Raw genomic sequence first — 20,392 nt, forward strand, 5'->3', positions numbered from 1 at the left:
CCCTCTCTGTCTAGGAGGAGAAGGCGTTGTTTGAGAAACAACACCAAGTCGTCCCAGCCCCCTGGAATCCAGAAGAGTTGCTGCTTCCTCAGTCAGGGTACTTTCTCCTCTGCCCTCTCTCCCTCGGCGAAACGGGCAGATGAGGCCCCGGGGCGCCCCGGTGAGGCTAGAGGGCAGAGAGGGCTGGAGGCTTGTCCTGGTGTCGGGAGCCCTGCCTCTGCAGCGGACAGATGTGGTTGGCTCCGGGCCCTATCGCTGGCCAGCTGGGTGGCGCTCAGCGAGCCTCTCCTTCGCGGACCCTCGGTGTCTTACATCGGAAAACAGTCCTGCCGGGGCCCCTGTCTCAGAGTTGCGGCGGTGACTCGGCAAGAGGCCAAGAAGGGACAGGGGAGCTTCCGGAGGAGCCCCCTCCCCCCGGGAGTGACGCGGCTTTTGTTGTCTGTAAGGACACACGGGGTCCTCTCTGGAAGATTCCAAGTGACTGAGCTGAGGCTTCCTCTCCAGCAGTGTGGAGACGTGGGAGCGCTGGGTGGACAGGGCTCACCTCTTGAGAAGCTGAGGCAGAACAAGAGCCCTGAGAAACGGTGGTTTTGAAGTCCTTGGTCCCCTGTGAGGAAGGTCCCTACCTTCCCCCCTCCTGGACAGAGCACACCCGGGGTGCTGTGTGCAGAGATGTCTTTGCTCTGGGCCTCAGAGGAGACCTTCTGTACAGCAGCCTGAGAAGCCTGTTTTGTGTGTGTGGTGAAGAGACAGAGGGAGGTCTAGTGGGCTTTAGCTCTCAGGGCCTAACTGAATCTTCAGATCTTCTCAGAGACCCCAAGCTACTCATGATGAGATAAAGACAAGGTCATTTCCAAGTTGCCCTGGTGAGTGCCAGGATGAAACAGCCTTAAGCCCCTTGTGCCTAACTCTCCCCTTCTGGCTGGGTTTTCTGGGGAGCGATTCTGGACATTGAGGCATGCTGATCCTGCTCAGTTGCTTCTGACTCTTTGTGACCCCATGGACTAGCCCGCCAGGCTCCTCTGTCTATGGGATTTCCCAGGCAACAATATTGGAGTGGGTTGCCATTCCCTCCTCCTGCGGATCTTCCCGACCCAGGGATCAAACCCATGTCTCCTAGTCTCCTGCATTGCTAGCGGTTTCTTTACCACTGAGCCAAGGGGGAAGCCCCAGAGGCATGCTGATGCCTGTGGGCAAAACTTTGTCAGGAAGCCAGGTCCCAGGCAAGCCCCCTCTTCCCCCCTCAACCCTAGCCTCAGTGTGGCGACACTGGAAGGAAGGGGCACAGTGATTGAGACAGGTGGGGTGACCTGAATTTAAATCGCAGCTTCATGGCCTACTGCTAGATGGGTTGGAGGAAGTGACTTTATCTCCCTAAACTCTGATTTCTTCGTCTAGATGATGGAGGAATAAATGTGACCACCTCATGGAATTGGACTGGAGATTGAGCAAGGGGACGCCCTAAGGCAGGGGTCCATAGCCTCCGGGATGTAACGCCTGCTGATCTGAGGTGGAGCTGATGTAGTAATAGAATTAAAGTACACAATAGACGTAATGTGCTTGAATCATCTCGAAACTATCCCCCCCACCCCAACCGGTCCATGAAAAAATTAGCCCTGGTGCCAAAAATGTTGGGGACCCAGAAGCAGCAGGAGAATGGCCCCCATAAGTGAGTCTCATGGCTGCCATGGGGAAGAGGTGGCCTGGAAGCTGGGCGCCGCACAGTGAGACCAGTGAACTTGGGAGGCTGGTACAGGGGAAGCGTGTATCCTCACCGGGCTCTCTGCACCACTGCAGCCTTGTGGAAGAAACTGCGACTTGGTGGGCCCCAGACCTGTGGTTTTCTCAGTGCAGAAGCTGGGTCTCAGGAGGCTTGGTCTGTGGGCTGCGTCCCCATCCTTCTTTGTTCCTGTGAGGATCGTCCATCCCTGGGAACATCCTCTGGGGCAGAAGTGAAAGCCTGGATTTGGCCAGAAGTCAGTGCCGGCAAGGGGCTGCACTGCCAAGCAGACTTCTCCCCTCCTGGGGAACTACTAGACTTTGTACTGAGAGTCACAGTTGACATCCAGGAACTTGGGACCGTTGGGAAGGGATGTTGCAGAAGCGCTTAACCTCCAAAAGAGCTGCAGGCAGCTGGGTCTCCTGTGCACCCAGGTGAGGAGTGTTCCATCTGCACCCACGAGTCTGGAGCAGCTGCTCTGCCAGGCCCCAGGGCCCCCAGAGGAACCAGCCACACCTGTTCCCCAACCCACGTCTGTGCTGGGCTCCAAAGGAAAGGAGAGGGGGTGGAGACGGTGTTCCTTAGGGGCCTCCAAGGCGATTATCGGCTGCATGGCCACAGGCTTCAGCTTCGAATCACAGCTGGTTGTGTCTGAGACAGAAATTAATTCCCTGGAGGCCTGGGCTGTTAGGGCCTCAGCCATGGGCTAGAGGCCTCAGGAACGGGGCCACCTGTGTATGTACCTAGTCCTGCCTGCTCCCCTCTGACCCCCTGCAAACCCTGTTTCCTTGAGGGAAATTGAGGACAGGAGGTATGGGCTCCACAGGGGCATTGCCCATTTAACCCAACATTTACCGAGGGTCCAGGCAAGAATGCTACCCAGAGCGTGTTCTTTGGGACCCTCCTATTTCTTCTGTAGTTTGATACAGTTTTTATTTCCCCTTTGGATACAAGGAAACTGAGGCCCAAAAGGTAAGGTGAGGTGATTTTCCTGAGGTCACAAGCCAGAGAGAGAGGGCTTGGTTTTCTCTCTGACCTCAAAGCCCGTGCCCTTTCCTCATCCACCTCCCCTTCTGCACAGATGGGGAAACTAAGGCAAACAAATCCAGGACTCCTAAGCCCGTTGAGAGTAGCCAGGGGATTGGGTGGCTGTGACTGTGTCCTCAGAGGGGAACAGCCTGGTTAGTGGCCCAGAACCCATCACACACGTCCCCCCTGTCGTAATTAGCAATGTTCTGTGGCTCGAGGTGATGCTGAAAATTCAGCCTCTGTGCAGTGGTGCCAAATCAAATCTCGGAGACAGTTCTGGGTGAAGTAGAAAAGATTAGCTTTATTGCTTTGCCAGGCAAGGTTCCAGCAGGTTCCTGCATCGAAATATAATCTCCCAAACTGAGAGGAATCACTGAGGAATTTTTATAACAATGGTTCAAGACTGGGGTTCCTATTAAGATTAGGGTATGTGCAGGGTCTGCACTCCTTTAATCTCAGGGGGCTCCTGCTTTTTTTTATTATTATTTATTTATTTGGCTGCATTGGGTTTTAGTTGCATCACATGGGATATTTCATTCAGGCAAATGGACTCGAGTTGTGGTGTCCAGGCTTCAGTATTTGGGGCACATGGCCTTAGTTGCTCCAAGACATGTGGGATCTTAGTTCCCCAATCAGGGATCGAACCCTGCATTGCAAGGTGAATTCTTAACCACTGGACCACCAGGGAAGTCCCAAGCTCCTACTCTTGATGAGTTTCTCTGGTTCCTCAGATCTTGCCTCAGGTGGTTTCTTGGCTGTTCCTCCCCTGTCTCTGCATCCTTTTCCTTCCCAGCAAGTGACTGAATCTCTCTTAGGAAATCAGAGAAGGTCATGTAGGCTGGAGTCTCTTGCCTCCAAACAAGAAACGGGGGACAGAAAGGATTCCCTGCTCAGAACCCCCACAAGATCCTGCTCGGTTTCACTCCCCCTTTCTTTGTCACTCCTCAATCTTCTTTTTTTTTTTTTTCCTGTTGGCAAATAATGCTTAACAATGCTGTGTTGGTTTCTGCTGAACAATGAAGTGAATCAGCTGCGTGTATACATTTATCCCCTCCAGCATGGACCTCCCTCCCACCTCCACCCACATCGCACCCAAATGTGTCATCTCAGAGCTGAGATCCCTGTACTGTGCAGGAGGTTCCCACTACCCATCCATTTTGCACGTGGTGGTGTTTGTATGCCAGTCCTAATCTCCAGTTCGTCCCACACTCCCCTTCCCACATGTGTCCACATGTTTCTCTCTGCATTGCGTCTCTATTGCTGTCCTGAAAACAGCTTCATCTCTACCATTTTTCTGGGTCGGGAAGATCCCCTGGAGAAGGGAATGGCTACCCACTCCAGTGTTCTTGCCTGGAAAGTTCCGTGGATAGAGGAGCTTGGCAGGCTGCGGTCCATGGGATCACAAAGAGTTGAAAACAACTGAGTGACTAACACACACAACCATTTTTCTAGGTTCCATATGTATGTCTTAATACACAGGATTTGTTTTTTTCTTTCTAACTTACTTCACTCTATATGACAGATGTTGGATCCATCCACCTCTCTACAGATGACCCTGTTTCATTCTGTTTAGTGGTGGTGCCACTTCCCAGGTGGTGCAGTGGTAAAAGAATCCACCTGCTAGTGTAGGCAACCCAAGAGATGTGGGTTCAACCCTGGGTCAGGAAGATCTCCTGGAGGAGGAAATGGCAACCCGCTGGAGTATTCTTGCCCGAAAGATTCCATGGACAGAGAAGCCTGGCGGGCTACAGCCCATGGGGTCGCAAAGAGTCAGACACAACTGAGCGTTCCATTGTATATATGTGTATATATACATTGTATATGTTGTATGTGTATGTATATATATATACATACACACACAGTATATATATTGTGTGTATATATATTTACACATTGTATATATTGTATGTGTGTATATATATATACACATTATATATATAGTATATATATATACACATTGTATATATTGTATGTGTATATATAATTGTATATATTGTGTGTGTATATATACATTGTATATATTGTGTGTGTGTGTCTACACACACACATACATTGTATATATGTATGTATACAACTTCATCTTTCCATAGACAATTAGGTCTCCACATTCTGGCTGTTATAAATACTGCTGCAGCGACTATCTGGATACATGTGTTATTTTGTACTATGATTTTCTCAGGGTATATGCCCAGTCATGGGATCCCTGGTGGTATGGTAGTTCTATTTGTAGTTTTTTAAGGAACCTCAGTACCATTCTCCATAGTGGCTATACCAATTTGCATCCCGACAACAGTGCAAGAAGATTCCCGTTTTCTCCACACCTTCAGCATTTATTGTGTGTAGATTTTTTGATGGTGGTCATTTTGACTGGTGTGAAGTGATACCATATATTGTTTTGATTTGCGTTTCTTTAATAATTAGTGATGTTGAACATCTTTTCATGTGCTTCTAGGTCATCTGTATGTCTTCTTTGGAGAGATGTCTGTTTAAGTCTTTTGGCCATGTTTTGATTGGATTGTTTGTTTTTTACAATATTGAGCTCAGTGAGCTGTTTGTGTATTTTGGAGATTAATCTTTTGTTATTTAGTTTGCAAATATTTTCTGCCATTCTTTTTTTGATATTGTTAGTTTTCATTGGAGTATAATTGCTTTACAGTGATGTTGGTTTCTACTGTGCAGCAGTGTGAATCAGCTGTACGTGCGCATATACCCTCTCTGTCATGAGCTTCCCTCCCCGTCACCATTCCACCCCTCTTGATCATTACGGCTCACCGGGCTGAGCTGCCTGTGCTCAACAGCAGCTTCCCACTGGCCATCTGTTTCACACGATAGTGTATGTGTGTCAGTGCTGCTCTCTCAATTCCTCACACTCTCCCCTTCCACTGGTGCGTCCACAAAGTCCATTCTCTACAACTGTGTTTCTGTTCCTGCCCAGATAAAAGGTTCATCTGTACCATTTTCCAGATCCCACATGTATGTGTTAATACACAACATTTCCTTTGTCTTTCTGACTTACTTTACCGTCTCTGACAGCTCTCAGTCCATGCACATCTCTGAAATGACACTATTATGTTCCTTTTTATGGCTTAGTAATGTTACATTCTCTATATGTACCACATCTTTTTTTTTTTTTGAATTTATATTTTTGAAGGACAGCTGCTTTACAATGTTGTGTTGGTTTCTGCTATAAGACAGTGTGAATCAGATATAAACGTGTGTGTATATACACCGTCTGTATTGAGCCTCCCTCCCATTCTCACTGTTCCACCCCTTCTGGTCATCACCCCCGTGGGGTAGCAGCTTCCCACTAGCCATCCATCGTCTGCATGGTGCTGTGTCTATGGCAGTGTTACTCTCTCAGTTCGCCACGCTGTCTCCATCCCTTGCTGGGTCCACAAGTCTGCTCTCTACCTCAGCATCTCTGTTCCTGCTCTACAAATGTGTTCATCTGTAACATTTTTCTGGATTCCATATATATGTGTGTTAATCCACGGTATTTATTGTTTTACCTGACTTATTTCACTCTGTATGACAACTCTAGACCCATCCACATCCCAACAGGTGATCCAGTTTCGTTCCATTTTACTGCTGAGCAGTATTCCATTGTCTATATATGTAATGCATCTTTTTTTTTAATTGGAGGATAATTGGTTTCCATTGTCGTGTTGGTTTCTGTTGTACATCAGCGTGAATGAGCTGTAAGTATGCATATATCCCTTCCCTCTTGAGCCTCCATCTCACGCCTCTAGGTATTCACAGAGCACCAAGCTGAGTTCCCTCGTTACACAGCAGCTTCCCACTAGCTGTCTGTCGTACGTACGCGTGGTAGTTTATCCATTTCACTCTTCTTTCAGTTCACTCTACCCGCTCCTTCCCCTGCTGTGTCTACAAATTTGTTCTCTGTGTCACAATTCCTGCCCTGCAAGTAGGTTCATCTGTACTGCTGTTCTAGATTCCAAATATATGTTAAAATATGATACTTGTTTTTCTCTTTCTGACTTACTTCACTGTTTATGACGTACATTGGATTCATGTATATCATCGCAAGTGACCCAATTTCCTTCCTTTTTATGGCTGAATAATATTCATTTCTGTATATGTACCACAGTTTCTGTATCCATTCATGTTTCCCTAGACAGATTGTTTCCACATCCTGGCTATTGTAAATACTGCTGCATTGAACATTGGGATACATGTGTCCTTTTGAATTATGATTTTCTAGGGTATATGCCTAGTCGTTGGGTGGACGGGTGCTATGATAGTTCTTTTTATAGTCTTTTGAGGAACCTCCGTACCATTCTCCATCGTGGCTATACCACTTTACATTCCTACTAACAGGGAGAGGGTTCTCTTCTTCACACCCTCTGCAGCATTTATTGTGTAGATTTTTAGGTGACGGCCATTGTGACAGGTGTGAGGTGATATCTCACTGTAGTTTTGATTTGCATTTCTCTTAATAATTCATGATGAACATCTTCACATCTGCTTCTCGGCCATCTATATATCTACTTTGAGAGGTGTCTGTTTAGGTTTTTTGGTTTGTTTTTTGGATATTGAGCTCCACGAGCTGTTGTATATTTTGGAGAGTATTTGTTTTATCATCTGAAAATCTTTTCTCCCATTCTTTTTTTTTTACTTTTCAATGGAGTATAATTGCTTTACAGTGTAGTTAGTTTCTGCTGTACAGCAGTGTCAGTCAGCTGTAAGTGTACATATATCCCCTCTGTCTTGAGTCTCCCAAGAGACTCGCCATCCCACCCCTCTTGATCTTCACAGAGCACCAAGCTGAGCTTCCTGTGATATCTGGCAGCTTCCCACTCGCTGTCTGTTTTACACATGGTAGTGTACATATGTCAGTGCCCCTCTGTCAACTTGCCCCACCCTCTCTTGCCCTGAGTGTGTTCACATGTCCGTTCTCTACACCTGTGGCTCTATTTGTTGTTTTTGTTGTTCAGTCACTAAGTCCTGTCCGCTAAGTCTTTGCAGCCCCATGGATTGCAGCACGCCAGGCTTTCCTGTCTTTTACTATCTCCTAGAGTTTGCTCAAACTCATCCATTGAGTCAGTAGTGTCATCCAACCATCTCATCCTCTGTCGTCCCTGTCTCCTCCTGCCTTCAATCTTTCCCAGCAGCAGGGTCTTTTCCAATGAGTCAGCTCTTCACATCAAGTGGTCAGAATATTAGAGCTTCAGCATCAGTCCTTCCAGTGACTCTTCAAGGCTGATTTCCTTTAGAATTGACTGGCTCAATCTCCTTGCTGTCCAGGGACTCTAAAGAGTCTTGTCCAGCAGCACAATTTGAAAGCATCAGTTCTTCGGTGCTCAGTCTTCTTTATGGTCCAACTCTCACATCCGTACATGACTACTGGAAACACCATAAGTTGGACTTTGTCAGCAAAGTATGCCTCTGCTTTTTAATATGCTGCCTAGGTTTGTCATAGCTTTTCTTCCAAGGAGCAAGTGTCTTAATTTCATGGCTTCAGTCACTGTTCACAGTAATTTTGGAGCCCAGGAATATAAAATCTGCTACTGTTTCCACTTTTCCCCCATCTGTTTATTTGCCATGAAGTGATGGAACCAGATGCTATGATCTTAGCTTTTTGAATGTTGAGTTTAAATCCAGCTTTTTCTCTCTCCTCTTTCATTTTCATCAAGAGACTCTAGTTCCTTTTCGCTTTCTGCCATTAGGGTGATGTCATCTGCATATCTGAGGCTATTGATATTTCTCCCAGCAATTTTGATTCCAGTTTGTGATTCATGTAGCCAGGCATTTCCCATGATGTACTCTGCGTGTAAATTAAATAAGCAGGGTGACAATATACAGCCTTGACGTACTCCTTTCCCCATTTTGAACCAGTCTGTTGTTCCATGTCCGTTTCTAACTGTTGCTTCTTGACCTGCATACAGGTTTCTCAGGAGGCAGGTAAGGTGATCTGATATTCACATCTCTTTAAGAATTTTCCACTGTTTATTGTGATCCACAGAGTCAAAGGTCATTTTAGCATGGCTGTATTCCTACCCTACAAATAGGTTCATCTGTAATACTAGTTCTAGAGTCCACATGTATGTGTTATATACACATATATATAACATAATGATACATTTATAATATGATATATTTATATAATATAGTATATTTCTCTTTCTGATGTCTTCACTCTATATGACAGCACTATGTCCATCCACATCTTTACAAATGACCCAGTTTCTTTCCTTTTTATGGTTGAGTAATATTCCATTGTACATACAAACCACATTTTTTTAATTTATTCTTAATTGGAGTATAATTGCTTTGCAGTGTCGTGTTGGTTTCTGCTCCACATCAGTGAGAATCAGCTGTAAGTAAACATGTATCTCTGTCTGGAGCCTGCCTCCCACTCACCCCCTGTCCCCACCCCTGTAGGTCAGCACTGAGCAGAGAACTGAACTCCTCTGTTGTACAGCAGCTTCCCCCTCGATCTCTATTTTATACATGACCATGAATATATGTCAAGGCTAGTTTCTCAATTCACCCCACTGTCTCCTTCCTTGCCTACGTCAGCAAGTTCATTCTTTACATCTGCTGCCCTATTGCTGTCCAGAAAATAGGTTCATCTGCATCATTTTTTTAGATTCCACATATATGTGTTAATATGCGATATTTCTCTTGTCTTTCTGACTCACATCACTCCATATGATAACTCTAGGTCCATCCACATTTCTACAAATGACATGATTATGTTCCTTTTTTATGACTTGAATAATTTATGATTGTGTATATATGTACCGTATCGGGTTTTTTTTTTCAATTATTTCTTTTCAGTTGGCGTGTAGATGTGATACAGAATTGTTAGTTTCTGCTGCACAACAAGGCGAATCAACTAAAAGTGTGCATGTATGCCCTCCCTCAGGAGCCTCCCGCCCTTTGGTTTTCACAGAGCACCAAACTGAGCTCCGTGTGTATTCGGCAGCTTCCTATTGGCTGGTTATTTTTGACACGTATTTTATCTGTGTCCTTGCTACTCATTCAGTTTGCCCCACCCTCTTATTCCCCTACTGTGTGCACAGCTTCATTCTCTCTCTTTGTCTCTATTCCTGCCCTGCAAGTAGGTTCATCTGTACCTTTTTCCTAGATCCTACTTACATATGTTAATATATGGTATTTCTTTCTCTCTCTGACTTACTTCACTCTGTATGACATACTCTAGATTCATCTACATCTCTACCAAGTGACCCAGTTTTGTTCTTTTTAATGGTGAGCGATATTCCTTTGCACATGGGAACCACAGCTGCTTTATCCATTCACGTGTTGATAGGCCTTTAGGTTGTTTCCATGTCCTGGCTATTGTACATGGTACCGCAGTGAGTATTGGGGTGTAGCTGTCATTTTGAATTATTATTTTCTCAGGATATATGCCCAGTCTTGGATTTCTGGATCATACGCAGTTCTGTTTATAGTTTTTTAAGGAAACTTTACTATTCTTCATACTGGCTGTATCAGTTTACATTCCCACCAACAGTGCAAGAGGGTGCCTTTCTCTCCATGTCCTCTTCAGCCTTAATTGTGGATTTTTTTTTTTTTGACTATAGGCTATTCTGACCTGTGTGAGGTGATGCCTCGTTTTGATATGTATTTCTCTAGTAATTTGCAGTGTTGAGCGTCTTTTCATGTACTTCTCAGTTATCTGAATGTCTTCTTTGGAGAGAGGTCTACTTAGGTCTTCCTGCCATTTTTAGATCCAGTTGTTTGATTCTTGGATATTGTGCTCCACTATCTCCTTGTATATTTTGGATGTTGGTTCTTTGTTGGTTGCTTCATTAGCAAATATTCTGCCCCCTTTTTTTTAGTTTTCAATTAGAGTCTAGTTGTTTACATTGTTGCATTAGTGTCTCCTATACAACTGTCTGAATCAGCTCTAAGTATGCATAGATCCCTTCTTTCTTAAGCCTACCTCCCACCCTCACGATCCTGCCTCTGTTTTTCATCACAGAGCACCAAGGTGACCCCCCTCTGGTACACTGGAGCTTCCCACTAGCTGCCTATCTTACACGTGATGTGTATGTGTCAATGGTCCTCTCTTAATTTGCCACCCTCTGCTTCTCTCGTGTCCACCTGTCCATTCTGTACATTGATGGCTCTATTTCTGCCCTGAAAATAGGTTAATCTGTGACATTGTTTCTAGAGTCCACATATATATGTTCACATATGATATTTTTTCTTTCTGATTTATTCACTCTGTATGACCACACTAGGTCTATCCATATCCCTACAAATGACCCAGTTTCCTTCGTTTTTATGACTAATATTCCATTGTATATACGTACCACGTTTTTTATGTTTATTTTGAATTGGAGGATAATTGCTTTCCAATGTTGTGTTCATTTCTTCTGCACATGAACATCAATCAGCTGTAAGTACACATATGTCTCCTTTCTCTGGGGCCTCCCTCTCACACCCTTGACTCTCACCCACTAGGTTACCAAAGAGCAGTGTGCTGAGCTCCCTGTGTGACAGAGCAGCTTCCCAGAGCTCTCTGTTTTATACATGGTAGTGTATCCATATCAGTGCTACCCTTTCAGTTCACTCCAGCCTCTCCTTCCCCTGCTGTGTGCACAGATTCATTCTCTGTCCGCATCTCTATTCCTGCCCAGCATGGAGATTCATCTGTACCACTTTTCTAGATTCCAGTTTTATGTGTTAATATATGATATTTGTTTTTCTGATTTCACTCCTTATGATGTACACTAGGTTCATCTACATCACTACAAGTGACCCAATTTCCTTCCTTTCTATGACTGAGTAATAGTCCATTGTATATATATGTACCATAACTTCTTTATCCATTCATGTTTCGCTGGACAATTAGGTTATTTCCACATACTGCTGCAGTGAATATTGGGATATATTTGTCCTTTTGAATTATGGTTTTTTCAGGGTGTATGTCGTGCTGTGAGATTGCTGGGTGGTATGGTACTTCTCTTTATAGATTTTTAAGTAACCTACATACCATTCTCCACAGCGGCTGTACCAGTTTACATTCCTCCAGCAGTGCAGGGAGGCTCTCTTTTCCATACACTCTGCAGCGCTTACTCTGTATAGATTTTTTGATGATGGCCATTCTGACAGATGTGAAGTGATACTTCATTTTGTAGTTTTGATTTGCATTTTCCTAGTAATTCATGATGTTGAACATCTTTTTCATCTGCTTCTTGGCTGTCTCTATGTCTACTTTCAGAGATGTCTACTTTAGATCTTTTGGCCATTTTTTGATTAGGTTGTTTGTTTTTTGGATATGGAGCTCCATGAGCTGTTTGTACATTTTGAAAATTAATCATTCGTGTGTTGTAACATTTGCAAGTATTTTCTCCCTTTTTTGTTCTTTTTTAGTTTTCACTTGAAGTATGTTTCCTTTACAATGTCATTGTTTTCTGCTGTACAATGCTGTCGATCAGCTATAAGTGTTCATATTATCCCCTCTGTCTTGAGCCTCCCTCGCACCCTCACCATCCCACCCCTGTTGATCTTCACAGAGCACCAAGCTGAGCTTCCTGTGATATCTGGCAGCTTCCCACTCGCTGTCTGTTTTACACATGGTAGTGTACATATGTCAGTGCCCCTCTGTCAGCTTGCCCCACCCTCTCCTGAGTGTGTTCACATGTCCATTCTCTACACTTGTGTCTCTATTTCTGCCCTATAGATAGGTTCATCTATAACACTATTTCCAGATTTCACATATATGTGTCATCTATGATATATTTTTCTCTTTTGATTTATTCACTATATGACGGCACTAAGTCTATCCACGTCTCTATAAAGTGACTGATTTCGCTCAGTCGTGTCCGACGCTTTGCAACCCCACGGACTGTAGTCTGCCAGGCTCCTCTGTCCGTGGAATTCTCCAGGCAAGAATACTGGAGTGGGTTGCCATTTCCTTCTCCAGGGGATCGTCCTGACCCAGGGATCAAACCCGGGTCTCCTGCATTGCAACCAGACGCTTTACCATCTGAGCCACGAGGGAAGCTCACATCTCTATACATGACCCAACTTCCTTTGTTTTTATGGTCGAATAATATTCCATTGTATATACATACCACATTTTTTAAATTTATTTTGGATTGGAGAATAATTGCTTTCCAATGTTGTGTTGGTTTCTGCTGCACATCGACAAGAATCGTATATATACAGACACACACATATATATACAGACACACACATATACACATATACAGACACACACATATACACATATACATATATACATATCTTCTCTCTGGCTCCTCCCTCCCACCCCATTCCCAATCCCACCCATCTAGGTCATCACAAAGCAGAGAACTGAGCTCCCTTGGTTGTACAGCAGCTTCCCACTAGATTTCTATATTATACATGACAGTGTATATATGTCAAGGCTTGTTGCTCAATTAACCCCACCCTCTCCTTCCTGGACTGTTTCGACAAGTTCCTTCTCTACATCTGCAGCTCTATTCCTTCCCTGAAGATAGGTCCTTCTGTATCATTTTTCTGGATTCTCCATATAAATATTAAGATACAATATTTCCTTTTGTCTTTTCTGACTGACTTCACTCTGTATGACAGCTCTAGCTCCATATTTCTACAAATTACACCAATTTTGTTCCTTTTTGTGCCTGAATAATTTTCCTTTGCATATATATATATATGTGTCTATATGTACCACTTTGGTATTTTTAAAAAATGTATTTGCAGAATTGCTTTACAATGTTAGTTTCTGCTATAGAACAAGGTGAATCAACTGTAAGTGTGTATATCTATATCCCTTCTTTCATGAGTCTCCCTCCCACCGTCACCATCCCACCCCTTTTGGTTTTCACAGTATAGCAAGCTGACTGTGTTATCTGGCAGCTTCTCATTAGCTTTGTATTTTTTACATGATACTTTATCCTTACCAGCACTACCCTTCCAATTCATCCAACCCTGTTCTTCCCTATGTGTACAAATTTGTTGTCTTTTTTCATCCTTATTCCTGCCTTGCAAGTAGGTTCATCTATACATTTTTTCTAGACTCCACATACATGTGTTAATATATTTGTTTCTCTGTATGACATACTCTAGGTGTGTCTACATTGCTACAAGCGATCCAGTTTCATTCCTTTTAATATCTGTGTAACATTCCATTGTATATATAATTGTGTACCACAATTTCTTTATCCATTCATCTGTTGATAGACACTGAGATTGTTTCCCTGTCCTGGCATATAAATCATGCTGCAGTGAACATTGGGGTACAAATGTCATTTTTAATTATGATTTTCTCAGGATATATGCCCAGTCGTGGAATTTCTGGATCATATTGTGGATCTAGTTGTAGTTTTTTAAGAAACCTCCATATTGACTATATCAGTTTACATTCCCAGCAACAATGCAAGAGGGTGCCCGTCTCTCTACACCCTCTTCAGCATTTATTGTTAGTGGATTTTTTTTTTCTTTGATGATGGGCCATTCTGACCCGTATCATGTGGTACCTTATTGTAGTTTTAACTTGCATTTCTCTGATCATCAGTAATGTTGAGCATCTTTTCACGTGCTTCTCAGCTATCTGTGTGTCTTCTTTGGAGAGATGTCTACTTTGGTCTTCTCCCATTTTTAGATCTGGTTGTTTTTTGAATATTGAGCTCCATGATCTCCTTGTATGTTTTAGACATTGATTCTTTGTCCATTGCTTCGTTTCCAAATAGTCCACCCCTCTTTTTCTTCCATGTCCAGTTCTAACTGTTGCTTCCTGACCTGCATACAGGTTTCTCAAGAGACAGATCAGATGGTCTGGTATTCCCATCTCTTGAAGAATTTTCCACAGTTTATTGTGATCCACACAGTCAAAGGCTTTGGCATAGTCAATAAAGCAGAAATAGATGTTTTTCTGGAACTCTCTTGCTTTTTCGATGATCCAGCGAATATTGGCAATTTGATCTCTGGTTCCTCTGCCTTTTCTAAAACCAGCTTGAACATCTGGAAGTTCACGGTTCACGTATTGCTGAAGCCTGGCTTGGGGAATTTTGAGCATTACTTGACTAGCATGTGAGATGAGTGCAATTGTGCGGTAGTTTGAGCATTCTTTGGCATTGCCTTTCTTTGGGATTGGAACGAAAACTGACCTTTTCCAGTCCCGTGGCCACTGCTGAGTTTTCCAAATTTGCTGGCATATGGAGTGTAGCACTTTCACAGCATCACCTTTGAGGATTTGAAATAGCTCAACTGGAATTCCATCACCTCCACTAGCTTTGTTCGTAGTGATGCTTTCTAAGGCCCACTTGACTTCACATTCCAGGATGTCTGGCTCTAGGTGAGTGATCACATCATCGTGATTATCTGGGTCATGAAGTTCTTTTTTGTACAGTTCTTCTGTGTATTTTTGCCACCTCTTCTTAATATCTTCTGCTTCTGTTAGGTCCATACCATTTCTGTCCTTTATCGAGCCCATCTTTGCATGAAATGTTCCTTTGGTATCTCTGATTTCCTTGAAGAGATCTCTAGTCTTTTCCAAATAGGAAAAGGAGTACGTCAAGGCTGTATATTGTCACCCTGCTTATTTAACTTATACACAGAGTACATCATGAGAAACGCTGGGCTGGAAGAAACACAAGCTGGAATCAAGATTGCCAGGAGAAATATCAATAACCTCAGATATACGGATGACACCACCCTTATGGCAGAGAGCGAAGAAGAACTAAAGAGCCTCTTGATGAAGGTGAAGGAGGAGAGTGAAAAAGTTGGCTTAAAGCTCAACGTTCAGAAAACTAAGATCATGGCATCTGGTCCCATCACTCCATGGGAAATAGATGAGGAAACAGTGGAAACAGTGTCAGACTTTATTTTTTTGGGCTCCAGAATCACTGCTGGTGGTGACTGCAGCCATGAAATTAAAAGACGCTTACTCCTTGGAAGGAAGGTTATGGCCAACCTAGATAGCATATTTAAAAGCAGAGACATTACTTTGCCAACAAAAGTCCGTCTAGTCAAGGCTATGGTTTTTCCAGTGGTCATGTATGGATGTGAGAGTTGGACAGTGAAGAAAGCTGAGCGCCGCAGAATTGATGCTTTTGAACTGTGGTGTTGGAGAAGACTCTTGAGAGTCCCTTGGACTGCAAAGAGATCCAATCAATCCATCCTAAAAGAGATCAATCCTGGGTGTTCATTGGAAGGTCTGATGTTGAAGCTGAAACTCCAATACTTTGGCCACCTCATGCGAAGAGTTGACTCATTGGAAAAGACCCTAATGCTGGGTAGGATTGGGGGCGGGAGGAGAAGGGGACGACAGAGGATGAGATGGTTGGATGGCATCACCAACTCGATGAACATGGGTTTGGGTAAACTCCGGGAGTTGGTGGTGGACAGGGAGGCCTGGCGTGCTGCAGTTCATGCGGTTGCAGAGAGTCGGACACGACTGAGCGACTGAACTGAACTGAACTTTTTCTTCAGTTGTCAGTTAGAGTCCAGTGCTTCACAGTGTTTTGTTAGTTTCTGCTGTACAGCAGTATGCGTCAGCTGTAAATATGCATCTGTCTCTTGCCTCTCAAGCCTGTCTCCCCTCCTTCACGGAACGCCAGGCCACCCTGCCGGCGGTGTCCTGGGGTTTCCCGCTAGCTCTCTGTTTGACACTGGGTGGTGTATGTGTGTCAGTGCTTGTCCTCAGCTCGGCACACCCTCTCCTTCTCTCCGTGTGTCACCTGTCTGTACGTTGGCAGATCTGTTCCTGCCCTGCAAACAGATTGAAATCTACTTCTAGATTCCACATATATGTGTTCATGTACTATATTTTTTCTCTTTCTGATTTATTCACTCTGTATGACAACATAGGTCTGTCCACATCCCTACAAATGAGCCAGTTTCCTTCCTTTTTGTGACTAATATTCCACAGTATATACATACCAGTTTTTCATTTATTTTTTAACTGGAGGATAATTACTCTCCAATGTTGTGCTGGATTCTGCTGCACATCAGCACATATGTCTCCTCCCTCTGGAGCCTCCCTCCCGCACCCCTGACTCGCACCCCGCTGGGTCGTCACAGAGCTGCGCGCTGCACTTCCTGTGCCGTATAGCAGCTTCCCGTAGCTCTCTGTCTTATGCAGCTCTCTGCCTTATGCACGGTAGTTTATCCATGTCAGAGCTGCTCTTCCAGTTCACCCCACAGTCTCCCTCCCACTGTGTTCTCCCTCTGCGTCTCTCTTCCTGCCCAGCACGTAGATTTGTCTGTACCACTTTTCTAGATTCCAATTATATGTGTTAATATGTGATATTTGTTTTTCTGTTTGTGACTTACCTCACTGTTTATGGTATACACTAGGTTCATCTATATCACGACAAGTGACCCAATTTCCTTCCTTTTTATGGTTGAGTAATATGTCATTCTTCCTGATGGTTCAGATGATAAAAAAAAAAAACAAAAAACCAAATCCTCCTGCAATGCAAGAGACCTTGGTTCAAACCCTGGGTCGGGAAGATCCCCTGGAGGAGGGCATGGCAACCCACTCCAGTATTCTTGCCTGGAGAGTTCCATGGACAGAGGAGCCTGGCGGGCTACAGTCCATGGGGTTTGCAAAGAGTTGGACAGGAATGAGCGACTGACACTTGCACTTCACATAGACAGTTAGGTTATTTCCACATCCTGGCTGTTGTGAATACTGTAGCAATGAGTATTGGGATACATGTGTCCTTTTGAATTATGGTTTTCTCAGGTTATATGCCCAGTTGTGGGATTGCTGGGTGCTATGATAGTTTGATTTATAGTTTTTTGAGTAACCTGCAGACCATTGTCCATAGTGGCTGTACCAGTTTTCATTCTGACCAACAATGCAAGAGGGTTCTCTTTTCTACACCCTCGTCAGCATTTATTGTGTGTAGATTTCTTCATTGTAGTTTTGAGCATCATTTCATTTCCTTCTTGGTCATCTGTATGTCTGCTTTCAGTCAGTTCAGTCGCTCAGTCATGTCTGACTCTTTGTGACCCCGTGGACTACAGCACGCCAGGCTTCCCTGTCCATCACCAACTCACGGAGCTTGCTCAAACTCATGTCCATCGAGTCGGTGATGCCATCCAGCCATCTCATCCTCTGTCATCCCCTCCTCCTCCTGCCTTTAATCTTTCCCAGTATCAGGGTCTTTTCCAGTGCATCAGTTCTTCCCATCAGGTGGCCAAAGTATTGGAGTTTCAGCTTCAGCATCAGTCCTTCCAGTGAATATTCAGGACTGATTTCCTTCAGGATGGACTGGTTGGATCTCCTTGCAGTCCAAGGGACTCTCAAGAGTCTTCTCCAACACCACAGTTCAAAAGCATCAATTCTTCGGCACTCAGCTTTCTTTATAGCCCAGCTCTCACATCCGTACAATACTACTAGAAAAACCATAGCTTTGACTAGACAGACCTTTGTCGGCAAAGTAATGTCTCTGCTTTTTAATGTGCTGTCTAGATTGGTCATAGCTTTTCTTCCAAGGAGCAAGTGTCTTTTAATTTCATGGCAGTCACCATCTGCAGTGATTTTGGAGCCCCAAAAATAAAGTCTCTCACTGTTTCCATTGTTTCCCCATCTATTTGCCATGAAGTGATGGGACCGGATGCCATGATCGTAGTTTTCTGAATGTTGAGCTTTAAGCCAACTTTTTCACTCTCCTCTTCACTTTCATCAAGAGGCTCTTTAGTTCTTTGCTTTCTGCCATAAGGGTGGTGCTACCTGCATATCTGAGGTTATTGATATTTCTCCCGGCAATCTTGATTCCAGCTTGTGCTTCATCCAGCCTGGCATTTTGCATGATGTACTCTGCATAGAGGTTAAATAAGCAGGGTGACAAAATACAGCCTTGACGTACTCCTTTCCCCATTTTGAACCAGTCTGTTGTTCCATGTCCGTTTCTAACTGTTGCTTCTTGACCTGCGTACAGATTTTTCAGGAGGCAGGTAAGGTGGTCTGGTATTTCCATCTCTCAAAGAATTTTCCAGTTTGTTGTGATCCACACAGTCAAAGACTTTGGCGTAGTCAGTAAAGCAGAAATAGATGTTTTTCTGAAACTCTTGCTTTTTTGGTGAGCCAGCAGATGTTGGCAATTTGATCTCTGATTCATCTACCTTTTCTAAATCCGGCTTGAACATCTGGAAGTTCTTGGTTCACGTACTGTTGAAGCCTGACTTGGCGAATTTTGAGCATTACTTTGCTAGTTTGTGAGATGAGTGCAATTGTGCGGTAGTTTGAACATTCTTTGGCATTGCCTTTCTTGGGGATTGGAATGAAAACTGACCTTGTCCAGTCCTCTGGCCACTGCTGAGTTTCCCAAATTTGCTGGCATATTGAGTGGAGCACTTGCACAGCATCATCTTTTAGGGTTTGAAATAGCTCAACTGGAATTGCATCACCTCCACCAGCTTTGTTCATAGTGATGCTTCCTAAGGCCCACTTGACTTCGCTTCCAGGATGTCTGGCTCCAGATGAGTGATCACATCATCATGGTTATCTGGGTCATAAAGATCTTTTCGGTATAGTTCTTCTGTGTATTTTGTTACCTCTTTTTAATATCTTCTGCTACTTTGAAAGATGTCTGTTAGGCCTTTTGGCCATTTTTAATTAGGTTATTTGTTTTTTTGAATATTGGGCTCCATGAGCTGTTTGTGTATTTTGGAGAGTAATTATTTGTGTGTTGTAACATTTGCATATATTTTGCTTCATTCTTTTGTTATTTTAGTTTTCAATTAGAGTGTAATTGCTTTACAAAGTTGTTTGTTTCTGCTGTATAACCGTGTCAGTCGGTTACAAGTGTACATATGTCCCCCCTGTCTTGAGCCTCCCTCCCACCCTCACCATCCTGCTTTCTTGGTCATCACAGAGCATGAAGCTGAGCTCTCTGTGATATCCAGCGGCTTTCCACTAGCTCTCTCTTTTACACATAGTATCGTATGTATGTCAGTGCTACTGTCACTTCACATTCTCCTTGCACCAATGTGTGCACAAGTCCATTTTCTACAACTGTGTTTCTGTTCTTGCCCTGTTAATAGGTTCACCTGTACCATTTTCTAGGTTCCACATATGTGTTAATATATGACATTTCCTTTATTTCTGATTTAATTTACTCTTTCTGCTAACCGTGTGTCCATCAGTATATCTCCAGGTGACAGTTACTTCTTTTTGTGGCTCATAGTCTTCTGTTGTAAATATGTACCACCTCTTTTTAAAATTTATTTTTAATTGAGGGATAAATGCTTTACAGTGCTGTGTTGGTTTATGCTGTGCATCAGCATGGTTTAGTTAAAAGTATACATATATTCCCTCCCTCTCCAGCCTCCATCTCACCCCTGTAGGCTGTCACAGAGCCTCTGGCTGGGCTCCCTGTGTTATATGGCAGCTTCCCACTAGCTGTCTTTTATACACGTGGTAGTTGATCCATGTCAGCGCTACTCTTTCCATTTGCCCCATCCTGTCCTTGTAGAACAAATCCATTGTGTATGTCCACATCTCTGTTCCTGCCCTGCAAGTAGGTTCATCTGTATTGCTTTTCTAGATTCCACATAAATATGTTAGTACACAATATTTGTTTTTCTATTTCTGACTTCCTTCACTCTGTATGACATACTCTAGGTGCATCTACATCACTACAAGTGACCTGATTTTGTTCCATTTAGTGACTGATTTTTTGTTGTATATAT

At 43.8% G+C, this 20,392-nt stretch overlaps 1 protein-coding gene across 2 annotated transcripts in view; it reads left to right on the forward strand.

Moving 5' to 3' along the window:
- NT5DC2 (5'-nucleotidase domain containing 2) overlaps window positions 1-20,392 on the forward strand; it is a 54,752-nt gene that overhangs the window by 797 nt on the left and 33,563 nt on the right. The gene's annotated exons all lie outside the window — the stretch shown is intronic.

The sequence above is a fragment of the Giraffa tippelskirchi genome, chromosome 9 (assembly GCF_054371585.1).
Source record: "Giraffa tippelskirchi isolate mGirTip1 chromosome 9, T2T-mGirTip1v1.2.pri, whole genome shotgun sequence".
Taxonomy (NCBI): Eukaryota; Metazoa; Chordata; class Mammalia; order Artiodactyla; family Giraffidae; genus Giraffa; species Giraffa tippelskirchi.